The sequence below is a fragment of the Haematobia irritans genome, chromosome 1, assembly GCF_050003625.1.
Source record: "Haematobia irritans isolate KBUSLIRL chromosome 1, ASM5000362v1, whole genome shotgun sequence".
NCBI lineage: Eukaryota > Metazoa > Arthropoda > Insecta > Diptera > Muscidae > Haematobia > Haematobia irritans.
In genome coordinates, this window is record NC_134397.1 from 157,800,545 (window position 1) to 157,812,069 (window position 11,525).

At 31.7% G+C, this 11,525-nt stretch overlaps 2 protein-coding genes across 2 annotated transcripts in view; one reads left to right on the forward strand and one right to left on the reverse strand.

Annotated features, from left to right (window-relative positions):
• Positions 1 to 11,525, reverse strand: part of LOC142222077 (ATP-binding cassette sub-family G member 8) — a gene marked incomplete in the record, with an annotated part of 132,533 nt that overhangs the window by 18,049 nt on the left and 102,959 nt on the right.
• Positions 10,919 to 11,525, forward strand: part of LOC142222078 (ATP-binding cassette sub-family G member 5) — a 115,501-nt gene continuing 114,894 nt past the window's right edge. The window contains exon 1 of the mRNA XM_075292025.1: positions 10,919 to 11,033. The gene's annotated coding sequence lies outside the window, so the exon portion shown is untranslated. The remainder of the gene's footprint in view (positions 11,034 to 11,525) is intronic.

The following is an 11,525-nucleotide window of genomic DNA, read 5'->3' on the forward strand; positions in this document are numbered from 1 at the left end:
GATTTGGCGCCAATGATTTTCTTCTTTCCTTTTAGTTAATTTTTCCTTCTATGAGAGGGTTTAATTTAGTGAACTGCGGCTAAAAAGTACAACAGGACATTAAATTTTCCTGGTTTTAACAACGCTTTGTGGAAACCTCAAAATGTGGAGTACAATTTAGTTGAATTTTCATACGAGTAAGTTTATTCTTCCTATAAAACAGTTTACTTTTTTTCGGAGTAGAGAAACTTTGAAAAACACTTGGAAATGTCACCAGCATTACTGTGAGGCGATAATCCACCGGAGGTTGAACCCGCGACCCTATGGGGTTAAATCCGCGACCCGGTGGATTCCAAAAAAAGTGTCTTTAAAATAAAGAATTGAAGGACACCTCTTTCGACTACAATACAAAAAATATTTACTTGAATTCAAAGATTTTTATCTTCCATTAAGGATTTTGGTATAGATTCCGAGCCAGAGATGCTGCTTCTTCAAATTAAAAACATTTTTTTGGGGTTATCTAGCTTTAAATCTAGGCTCTATATGAGCCAATAGCGTGCGTGTTCGATTATCGTTTACCGTTAGCAAGATATGAGCCCCACAATTTAATTTTTTGCAAAATTTTGACAAAGTGGGGTCAATATTTTGAAACTCCGTGTTTGAGTGGATCCTTAATTTCTCTTCTTAACTGCATTCCCTACAAAATTCTCAAAATTTTAAGAGAAACAATTTTGTACATATTTGCTTTGGATTGAAAGTTGTAAAGTCAACAAATTAGAATTTCAAAAAAGGCTCATGCATTCTTTCTGTTTTGCAACATTTTTTGTATAGATTTTACCCAATCATTTTGTTTTCTTGTTTCTTATAGAACACCAAAGAAGGATAAGATTAAAGCTTTTGTTGGTCAGTTTGATCAAGTTGTATAGAGTTCTTCTCCTTCGAAAATCGGCAATTTTTCAAAAAGAAAATCCATTTCCAAAAGCCCTATGTGTCCACTAACTAACTTTAAAAGGTTTTATCATCCTATCAGTAAACAGCTGAGAAATATTCAAATTACAAAAAATAACGTTTTTTCACTTTGGGAATTTTTGATACCAATGTTGGTAATGGTATATTCAGCAATATTTCCTGGAACAAATTTCCCTGCAAAAATCAATAAAACTCTTAATGATATCACAATTAGTTGAAAAGTTATTAAGGTTTCAATTCATATTTTTTATTTCCCAAAAATTGGAATTTTTGAAAAAAATTGTTCCTTACCCAAAAACTTTAAATTTTCTGTGCTTAGCAAAATGCGCCAAAAACTTGCACTTAACACCATTAACTCGGGTAAAACAATGCATAATGGGGGCTATAACTAAATCTGAGCCGATTTAAATCAAACTTGCCACACTTGACGATATTATCAAATATATTCCTTGTGCAAAAATTGAAGCAAATTTTTAATAATTTTCTTAATTGATTTTATTTTTGAATTTCATTAAAAAGTTTATTGTATCAGTTAATTTAGGCCGATAGCATCTAGAGGGCGTATAAATAAGTTTACTATAATTTGTATTTATAATAAGTAATAAATAAATAAAAACAGTTATTTTTTTATTTATCTTTTAATGACCAATGTATGTTAATATTTAAGTTTTTAATACTTTGTGATTTTTGTGATATTTTTTTAATTGATTACGTTTTCAACTTCAATCAAATTTTTATTGGAAATAGTTTTGGTCGACTTTTTCTGTATGGGACCTATATCAAAATTGTGTTTGTGCAATAAAGTCATTTGTGCTAAATTTCTGTATTATAGTTCGTTTATATGAAGGATCACAATAAACAGACAGAAGGATATTATGTTACAAAAGAAATGGGAAACTATTTCTACATCATATCCTATTTAATTTTCTTGAGTGTACGGAAGCCGCTTATGCTTGATTTACACTAGCTTAATAACCAAAGTCATTGTTATTGAGAAGAAAATTTTGTAGAAAAAAATGCTATGGGAAATACAAACCACAATTACAACGGTGTTGTGGCATTAGAAGGAAAATAGATGAATTATGTGAATATTACATTATGAATATGAGTATTACGTTGGCCAAATGGAATTTTCAGTTTTTACAATCTATGACATTAGAGCAAAATTAATCATTTATTAGGGATGCCGTTTGAGAAATAAAACAAAAAATATGTAATGTATGAGAAACAAGAAAACAAAAAATAATTTAGGTTTTTATTGGGATGCCATCTGTTGAAGAAATTAGAACAGTGGTGTCAGGTAATTTTTGAAAAAATATTTACAGAATAATATAAAATAAAACCTAAATTGTTCTATATTTTTTTTTTCAAAACCCCCAACAGTTTTTAGGTAATGGTAGGTAATTTGTGAAAAAATATTTATACAATAATCTTCATATATATAATTCAAAGTATGTTTGTTTATTTGTTTGTTTGTATGTTCCGGGTAAGCTCGAAAATGGCTGAAGCTACTTATTTGAAACTTTCAGAGATGGTAGGGGGCGCTCATGTGGTGAAAATAGGGTACCTGGTCGATGATGGGGACCTCCCCTTTGTCCGAATTTTTTAAAATTGGACAAAAGTTGACCGATTTGCTCGAAATTGTCAGTGAAGATTGGGATTGACATCTGGACCAAGATCCGCTACTTTATATTTCGAAATTAAGTCGTTGAGAGGAACCTCCCCTTTGTACGACTTTTTAAAGTACAGTAAATAAACTAAAATTCTCTGATTGACTTGAGATTTACAGAGATCATGAAATTAATATGGCGTAGCTGTTGTGTTCATATGTGGACGAGGAGGGGGACCTCCCCCTTGCCCGAATTTTTGAAACTTTGAACAAAATTATCCGATTTTCTTGAAATTTTCAGGGAAGGTTGAAGTGGGTGTCTAGACAAAGAATGGCTACTTTATTTTTCGATATTTGGTTGGGGGGGAGGTCCCCGCCCGACTTTTTTAAAGTAGAGTGAAAACAAAACTAATGTCTTTCGAGTGAAATTTTACGGAAAAATTGGGTGAGGTTTCATTATATCAGGTTCCTGATTTTTTCATATTTGGTCGGGGAAAAATAAAAGGGCATAGGTAGACAGACATCCGCTTCTCCCTAAGGACATACAGAGAAACAATTAAGCTTTTCCAATTTACTTGAAATTTACAGAGGACGTGAAATTAATATTGGATACCTGATTTTGTGATCTTTGGACGGGAAGAGGGGCTGCCCCTTGCACTGCTTATTGAAAATTGGGCTTATAACTTGCTTGACATTTTCTGGGACGTTTACACAAGATAGGCTAAATCACTTTTTGATATTTGGTCGGAGAGGGGGACCTCCTCTAAACCTGACGATTCTCAAGTTTTCTTGAATTTTTCAAAGGCCGTAGGGGAAGGTTATGAAATCAATATGGTTGTTGTTGTTGTTGTTTGGGTATTTGGACAGGGAGGGAACCTTCTCCTTGCTCCACACTTGAAGGAAAGTTTCTAGATTTTCTTGGAATTTTCAGGGAAGGCTGCTATTCACTTCAGTGTGTTTATTGGGGAAATTGACGTCTCTTTAAAACATTAGAGCAAAATCTAACCTTCTCCGATCTACTTGAAATTTACAGGGAACGTGGGAGGAGGTGATTAAATTTATACAGGGTACATGATTTTTCGATATCTGGTTGGGGAAGGGGAATAGTGAAATAAACTTTGTCGATTTTTGGAACAGTGAAATAAACTTTGTCGACTTACTGTGAATTTAATATAGGGTGTGTGATTTTCGGATATCTGGTCGGAGTGGAGCGATGGTGGGGAGAGGGTTCTCTTTTGTCCAATTGCTTGAAAATTTAAAGAGGGTTGTCCGTAAATGGGAATTCGGTACATAATTTTATGATTTTTGCACAGGCTTCTCACAGACTTTTTTTTAAGTAAAAACTTAAATTTACATGAAATTGCCAGACAACGTAGAAGGTGGAAAGGCAAGTTGTCCGATTTGTTTGAAAGAATTCAAATTTTCTTGAATTTGTTTTCAGCACGAAGGATATGGTTGATTAAGTTAACGCAAAATGTTCCTACGTAAACACTACGGAAGGCGCAGCGAAGCGGGACGGGTTACGCTAGTATAAAATAAAATCTAAATTATTCTATATTTTTTTTTCAAAACCCCCCAAAAATGTTTAGGCACATAAATAAGTACAAAAATGACTTTCCAAATTTTGAATTCTGTAGTGAGTGTATCAATCCATATTTTGATGACAAAAATTTTGCTCCAATTAAAGAAACGTGATTCTTTTCTAAACAGTTGTGGTCTTCTACAAAAATATTTTTCTCTTAAAAGAACATGGAACATGGAAAAGAACATAGCTGGAATATTATGATATTTATGAAAAAACTGTAAGAAATAAATAGAAAATAATTTAGAAAATTTATAACTTAACTACACTCAAAAAAAGTGAACCCTCTATTTCACTAAATCAAATTTAACTTTATTTTAGTTCATGGAATTATTATGTTTGGAGAAAGTTTTCTATACTCTAATAACATTAGTTTATACTGAAAATTTACATTTGATGAGAGGTGACTTTTCTTATGTATTTTGATCTGCTGAAATCGAAAAAAATGTTTAAAAAAAAATTATGGAACAGTTTTTGAGATATCACGTTGTTTTTAGTTTTTCGCTCTTTTTTCACTAACCAAATTATATCTCGAGTTAGAAATATCCGATTATATCGTTGTTGATACTTAAATGAAAGATATTGAAATGACAAAGTGTATAATTGGATTTGTGATAAGTTGAGTGGTTCAAAAAAATATTGATGTAAAAAGGGCAATAAAAAATTATGTTTTACAGTGGCCCTTTTCCGCCGGAAAAGTACAAAAAATTGGTTAAAATTTTCTAAAAATAATCTAAATTTTCCAAAAATTAACCAAAATTTTTCTTCCTGAAGGGTTCGCTGTTTTTTCAGTGTGATTCCCTGTTTATTTGTACTTATAATTTTGGACATCACTTAATGTACGATTCACTGCAAACAAAAGTGAATGATGCAATGTAGAAAAAGATCAGAATATGTCTTGAAGCAATTGTCCCAATGATGGAATTTTAATTTCCACATTTTTACGAAGTCAGATGTGGTTTATGTCATTCCTACCTGAAAGCGATTATGAAAATTTGTAAGTATCATAATAATAGTATTTAAGTTTTAATTACAATCAACAACAATAGTAATAATGCACAGTGGTCCCAAGATGAATTCAAAGTCCCATAACCCAACATTTACATATAACAAAATCGCACAAAAAAGTAGCATGATGATAAAAAAGTCGCTTACAATTTTGAGGTCTTTTTATCAACACGGAAACAAAAAAGGAACTGTTCCTTTAATATACATCCAGAGAAGGAATATGATCACCTCAAAGATGTTTCAAGAGCAAAATGTTATTTTTGGATAGTGATCATGTAACATTTTTATCGCAACCATGTTATTTTCTCGGAAATTATGTATCTGTTCTCGCAAAACATGTTATGTTTGGCGAGAAAACAATATTTTTGCGATAAACTTGTTAACATACATGGTCACCATCCAAAAATAACATTTTGCTCTTGAAATAGGTTTGAGGTGATCATATTCCTTCTCTGTGTGTACCCAGCAAAAAAAACCTTTAAAAGCACTTCCAAAGATGTTCTTTAGTTTAACTACACAGGAAGTTCTTTTAATCCAATATTTTATAACTCGCTTTTTTCATATTTATACCCTAAACCACAAAGTGGTTAGGGTATAACTTTGATCTGCCAAAAAATGTGCCTACCAAAAATATTGATTTTAGACCCCATAAAATATATACCGATCGACTCAGAATCACCTCCTGAGTCGATCTAGCGCTTGGTGTCCGTCCGTCTGTCCATGTATTTGTTGTTCGCAGGATTCCGGTCGCAATTATTAACCGATTTTGATGAAATTTGGTACAGAATGTATTTTGTGCACAAGGACGAACGCTATTGAATTTGGAAGAAATCGGACCAAATTTAGATATAGCTCCCATATATATGTATCGCCCGATTTCGACAAATGGGGTCAGATTTCGTTCATTTACTAACCGATTGACGTCAAAATTGCCACAAAGTAATCCGATGGCCCACCCTTTAAGTATGCCAAATTTCATCGAAATCGGTTCAGATTTAGATATAGCTCCCATATATATGTATCGCCCGATTTTCCCAAAATTGGCTATAAGTCCCTTATTTATAAACCGATCTGACTCAAAGTTGGCCAAATTTAATTTTCTATAGCACTCACTATATGTGCACAAAATTATCGAAATCGGTTCAGATTTGGCTATAGCTCCCATATATATGTATCGCCAGATTTTCAAAAATGTTGCCATAAAACCCTTATTTATAAACTGATCTTACTCAAATTTGGCTTACTCTAATGTTCTACAGTATTGAAATATCATCCAGCTCCTAAAATCAGACATTTCTGTTCAGATAGTGATAAAACTCCCATAACCATGTACCCATCATGTTCTTAAATATGGAAATGCGGGTTTTCCCCAAACCTGTACCATTGATACCCCACAAACAATGTTTACTAATTTAGTAGGGGTGGTTTAGGCTATGATATAGTCGGCCCCGCCCGACTTTCTACTTTACTCACTTGTTTTAATGGATAATTAATAAAATGGTACAAATTATTAAAACTTTGTCGAAAAAATGTTAAATCCAATCTGCAAAAATTGCGATTTTTCAAAATATTTGAGGTCAAATGTTAGAATGCATTAAAAATCATAAAATATTATAAAATTTAATTATTTGGCAAAATATCATAAAATTTTCCAATACACATCCAAAACACTGATTTCGGTTAACACCTTAAGAAGTGATGCAAATTCAGTGTAACGACTATCGAAATGGTGGACATCCGTCCTATAACAAGCCCATGTTAAATTCATCGCTTCTGAGTCAATTTTACACCACTTCCGGATCCAAAAAGAACATTTTCACTATTTTTGACGACGCTTTTTTTCTGGGTAGTCGCATGCGATCAACTAAAGTCGCACATTTTGCATATTTTTAAAAAGTCGCACGTCGTCAGAAAGGTTGCAAAATGCAACTTAATTAGCACAACGGTAACTTTGTTTTACATATGTCCCAATTTGTGAGATTTTGTGGATTTTTGATACGAATTTTTAGAATGCAGAATTTTTCCTGCAAAACTCAATTAAAATTGTAATGATATCAAAATTAGTTCAAAAGTTAGATAGGTTTCAATTTATACTTTGCATAAAAAATGGTATTTGTCCCAATAAGTTAAAATTTTCCCAAGTTTTGTTTTTTTTTTTAGATTACATAAGAAGAAAGTTGTCTCAAATACGTTTATTTCATAAAATTTGAAGCGAATGAAATTAAAATCCTGGCTTTTGGGGTTTGATTAAAGACGCTATCGAAATTAAACGGGTTTAGAGAATTGTCCTGTATTATGACATTTTCCGGGAGCCTCGAGAATTTTCCTAAGTCCCCAGAATTTTGTTCGCAAGTTTGAGTGATTATTTACAAGATTTTTGTTCGTGATCGTGTATGAGCGAAAACTTTTCCTTCCATGATTGTGTAAAGGACTAACATAAAGGGCATGTCTACAATATTGATAATGAGAATTTGAGTCATTCAAAATATTTTTTATTGGAATCACTGTAAGACGTCATCATTTGTTTTATTTTTTGTGAATCATCATCCGACAGCAGCGGCAGCATAGACATTAGAGAGTTAGTGTCGCATATATAGCTAGCTGGCTATCTCAACTGCACACTAATTTGATCCTAAGGCCGTGGGCAAATGCTTGGGCGTAGTTTTTATTCGTTCTTCCAATCCAAACTAACGGGCTTTCGGTGAAATTCTTTGTAGCGGTTTTTTTTATCAGATAATTTTTTTTTTTTTTTGCGCCAACATAATGATTTGCGTTTTGTTGCAATTTCTTGGATAATTTCATATAATTTGTGGTTACAACGTATGGACCCAATGAATTTGCTTGAGAATCGTCGTTAGATCTCATGTTAATGAAGTGTGAGATTGTAATGTGAACTATTAAATCGACAATAGATGTGAACACGTAAATATGGCTGATACATTTGTCTAGGGGAAATTTTCAGTTACCATTAGAATAGAATGCAGAATAAAAGAAATTCTCTTGGATATAGAATTGATCACAATGTCTGATATGGTCTGCAAAATAGACCTACATGTCGACGATGACCTCCTCATTCGAATAATGTTAATGTCAGTTGAATGACTTTTTTAAGTTTGTAAAAAACGTTACACTGGGCCAAAAATGGAACAGTGGTTTGTAGCTCAAAATAAAAAAGAAACAAAAAAATTGACCGTGGTGAGGTTAAAACAGGGTCATTTTAGTTTTAAATCGGCCCAATAATTCTGCATGATACATCTTTGTGATAACTTATCCACACTGAATAAAAAAAAATATTTACCTAATATGAAAGATTATGTAACCTAAAATTTAGGACATGCAATTTACTCTACATTAAGAACAAATTTCTTTAAAATAAAAATAACGTGTTGAAAGAAGAATTCATAATAATTGCTTTGAATTTGTTTTCATTAAATTAAATTTAGAACATGAATCTTCGTAATATGCGTTCCTACGTTAAAGTCTTATAACTTTGAAGTAAGGCAATTTTTTCTTACAGTAAAAAAAATATATTTGATTTTGAAAATAAATAATTTTTAAATTAATTAGGATATTGAATATGTGAATTAAAGATAAAAATTTAGGATATGACTTATTTGGAGGATTTTGAATCTTTGGTTAAAATTTCTTGAAATGAAACAAGTAAGTAAAGTCTAATGTCGGGCGGGGCCGACTATATTATACCCTTCACCATTATGTAGACCAAAATTTGTGTTACCATATCTGATTTATATCTGAAAAGATTTGGAGTCCATTTTTTGTACTTCTACAAAATCGCTAGAATTAAAAATTAAATCGGCTAATACCCTGGTATGAAACACAATGTTAGTAAAAAATAAATATGGGAAATATAAAGCTAGAGCAATTTTGATGTAATTGTACAAAATAGCATTTATGATTTATCGGGCGATATATATGTATTCGAGATATAGGACAATTTGAGTAATATTTAAAATTTTTGCTACTCAGCAGTGGCGATTTTACAAGGATATTGGTTAAATTTCGCCAAGATATGTGGTCAATTGTGGGTTGTGATATATTATTTGGGCAATTCGGGCGAGATTTCCACAAGTCGGAGGTTTATTGAAAATTCGACCATTCTGTGGAAAGTTTGGCATTACAGTGTGTAGGATATGACTACGATATGGAGAAATCATTTTGTGTAAAATGTTGGTATTTTGGCAATATTAGATCAAGATGACACACTTAAATAGCATATTAAATGTATTCTATGTGGAAACTATCGAATCAATTGAAGGAAACTCTCACTGAAAATGGGTCTAAAATATGAAACATTCTTCCATATTTCCCCTACTCTGGCGTACATATATATAAATGGGAGCTATATCTAAATATAAACCGATTTTGACCAAATTTGACATGCATATTTAGAATAATAATCCTGCTATTCAGCAAAAATGGGAGAATAATTTTGGCCTCCGTGGTCATATAGGTGTAAATTGGCCGAAAGATATATATGGGAGCCATTCAACCAAAATTAGCATGCTTAATTTGAAGCATATCATGGCAAACCTCTTGCTTTTGAGGCCATATTAGTTTAAATCGGGCGAAAGATATATATGGGAGCTATATCTGTGCAAATTTGAGGACGATCGGACTTAAACTGCGAGCTGTACTTTGCACACAAAATTACATATACAGACAGACAGACAAACGGACATCGCTAAATCGACTCAGAATTTAATTCTACCCTGTACCACAGTAGTGGTGAAGGGTATAAAAAACATTTACTATCTACTGACAAAATTTTCTATAGAATAACATTTTGAAAAAATTTCCTATAGAAATAAAATTTTGACAAAATGTCCTATAGGAATAAAATTGTGACAAGATTTTGAGAAATAAAATCTTGAGAGAATTTTCTATAGAAAAAAAAATTTGACAAAATTTACTATACAAATAAAATTGTGAAGAATTTTCTATAGAAATAAAATTTTGAGAAAATTTTATATAGAAGCAAAATATTGACAAATATTCTCTAGAAATGAAATTTTGAGAAAATTTTCTATAGAAATAAAATCTTGAGAAAATGTTCAGTAGAAATAAAATTGTGATAGAATTTTCTATAGAAATTTTGAAAAAAATTTTCTATAGAAATAAAATTCTGATAAATTTTTCTATAGAAATAAAATTTTGAGAAAATTTTCGATAGATACAAAATTTTGAGAAAATTTTCTATAGAAATAAAACTTTGACAAATTTTGTATAGAAATAAAATTTTGACAAATTTTGTATAGAAATAAAATTTTGACAAATATTCTATAGAAATAAAATTTTGAGAAAATTTTCTATAGTAATAAAATTTTGACAAATATTCTATAGAAATAAAATTTTGACAAGATTTTCTATAGAAATAAAATTTTGAGAAAATTTTCTATAGAAAAAAAAATTTTTTTCAGGCAACCGGTGTGTTGATGGAAACTTGTAAATTGCAGGTAAGGTTGACAATCACACTTGTGAGTACAATCGCTCTTCGTCTTGTTTGGAGCGTGTTCGCCGGGTGCAATCCCGATTGCTCCTTGACTTAGGTTCTATACCAATGGATCGATATAACTAAATTCTGCCCAAACACTACATGTAACATACTGATATTTTCATGAGTTTTTTCGTTTTCTCAATAGATTTTTTTAATATTTTGGGACAAGTTGGTACTTAATAAAATGTTCAAATTGTGCCGGAATATATAGATTACTTAACATAATTTTTCTTAATTTTTTTTACAGTGGGCTGATGGAATGGTGGATAAGGTATACACTGAACGAAGCCAATAAAACCATTGGTTAAGCATGAAAACCCAAAGGTCATGATAACGGATGTTTGCAGGGATTTTCGACAATTCCTCCAAAGGTAAGTGCGATACACATCCGTTTTAGTAACTTCCTTAAAAGCTTGTACGATTATCCAATAAGATCGTAAATGACCACCAATCTATACAATACAAAATAGTTAGCCAATTATATATTTCCGCATAAGATTTTACATCAATCAATTGCACAGTCTACTTAAGTCAGATGAAATGACAAGGTAGTACTACTATCCAATCAATATCAACGAAACAGTTAATCAAGTCACACTGAATGGATGCTAAGTGCAGTGTAATACCACATAACCGTTTGTAATTAAAGCCCTTTGTTGTATTCGAACAATGCTGCTAAATTTAAACGAAAACTGTAAAATAATACGATTCAATACTACATCCATGTAGAAATACCTGAGGCACGGGGGTTGAATTGTAAGGCCTTATGCTTGGAGCTTACAGAAAAAAATTAATGCTTATTTAGGGCATTTAACTGTCGCAAACTCTATATCTTTGTGAAAATAGTTTTCTGACCACCCTCT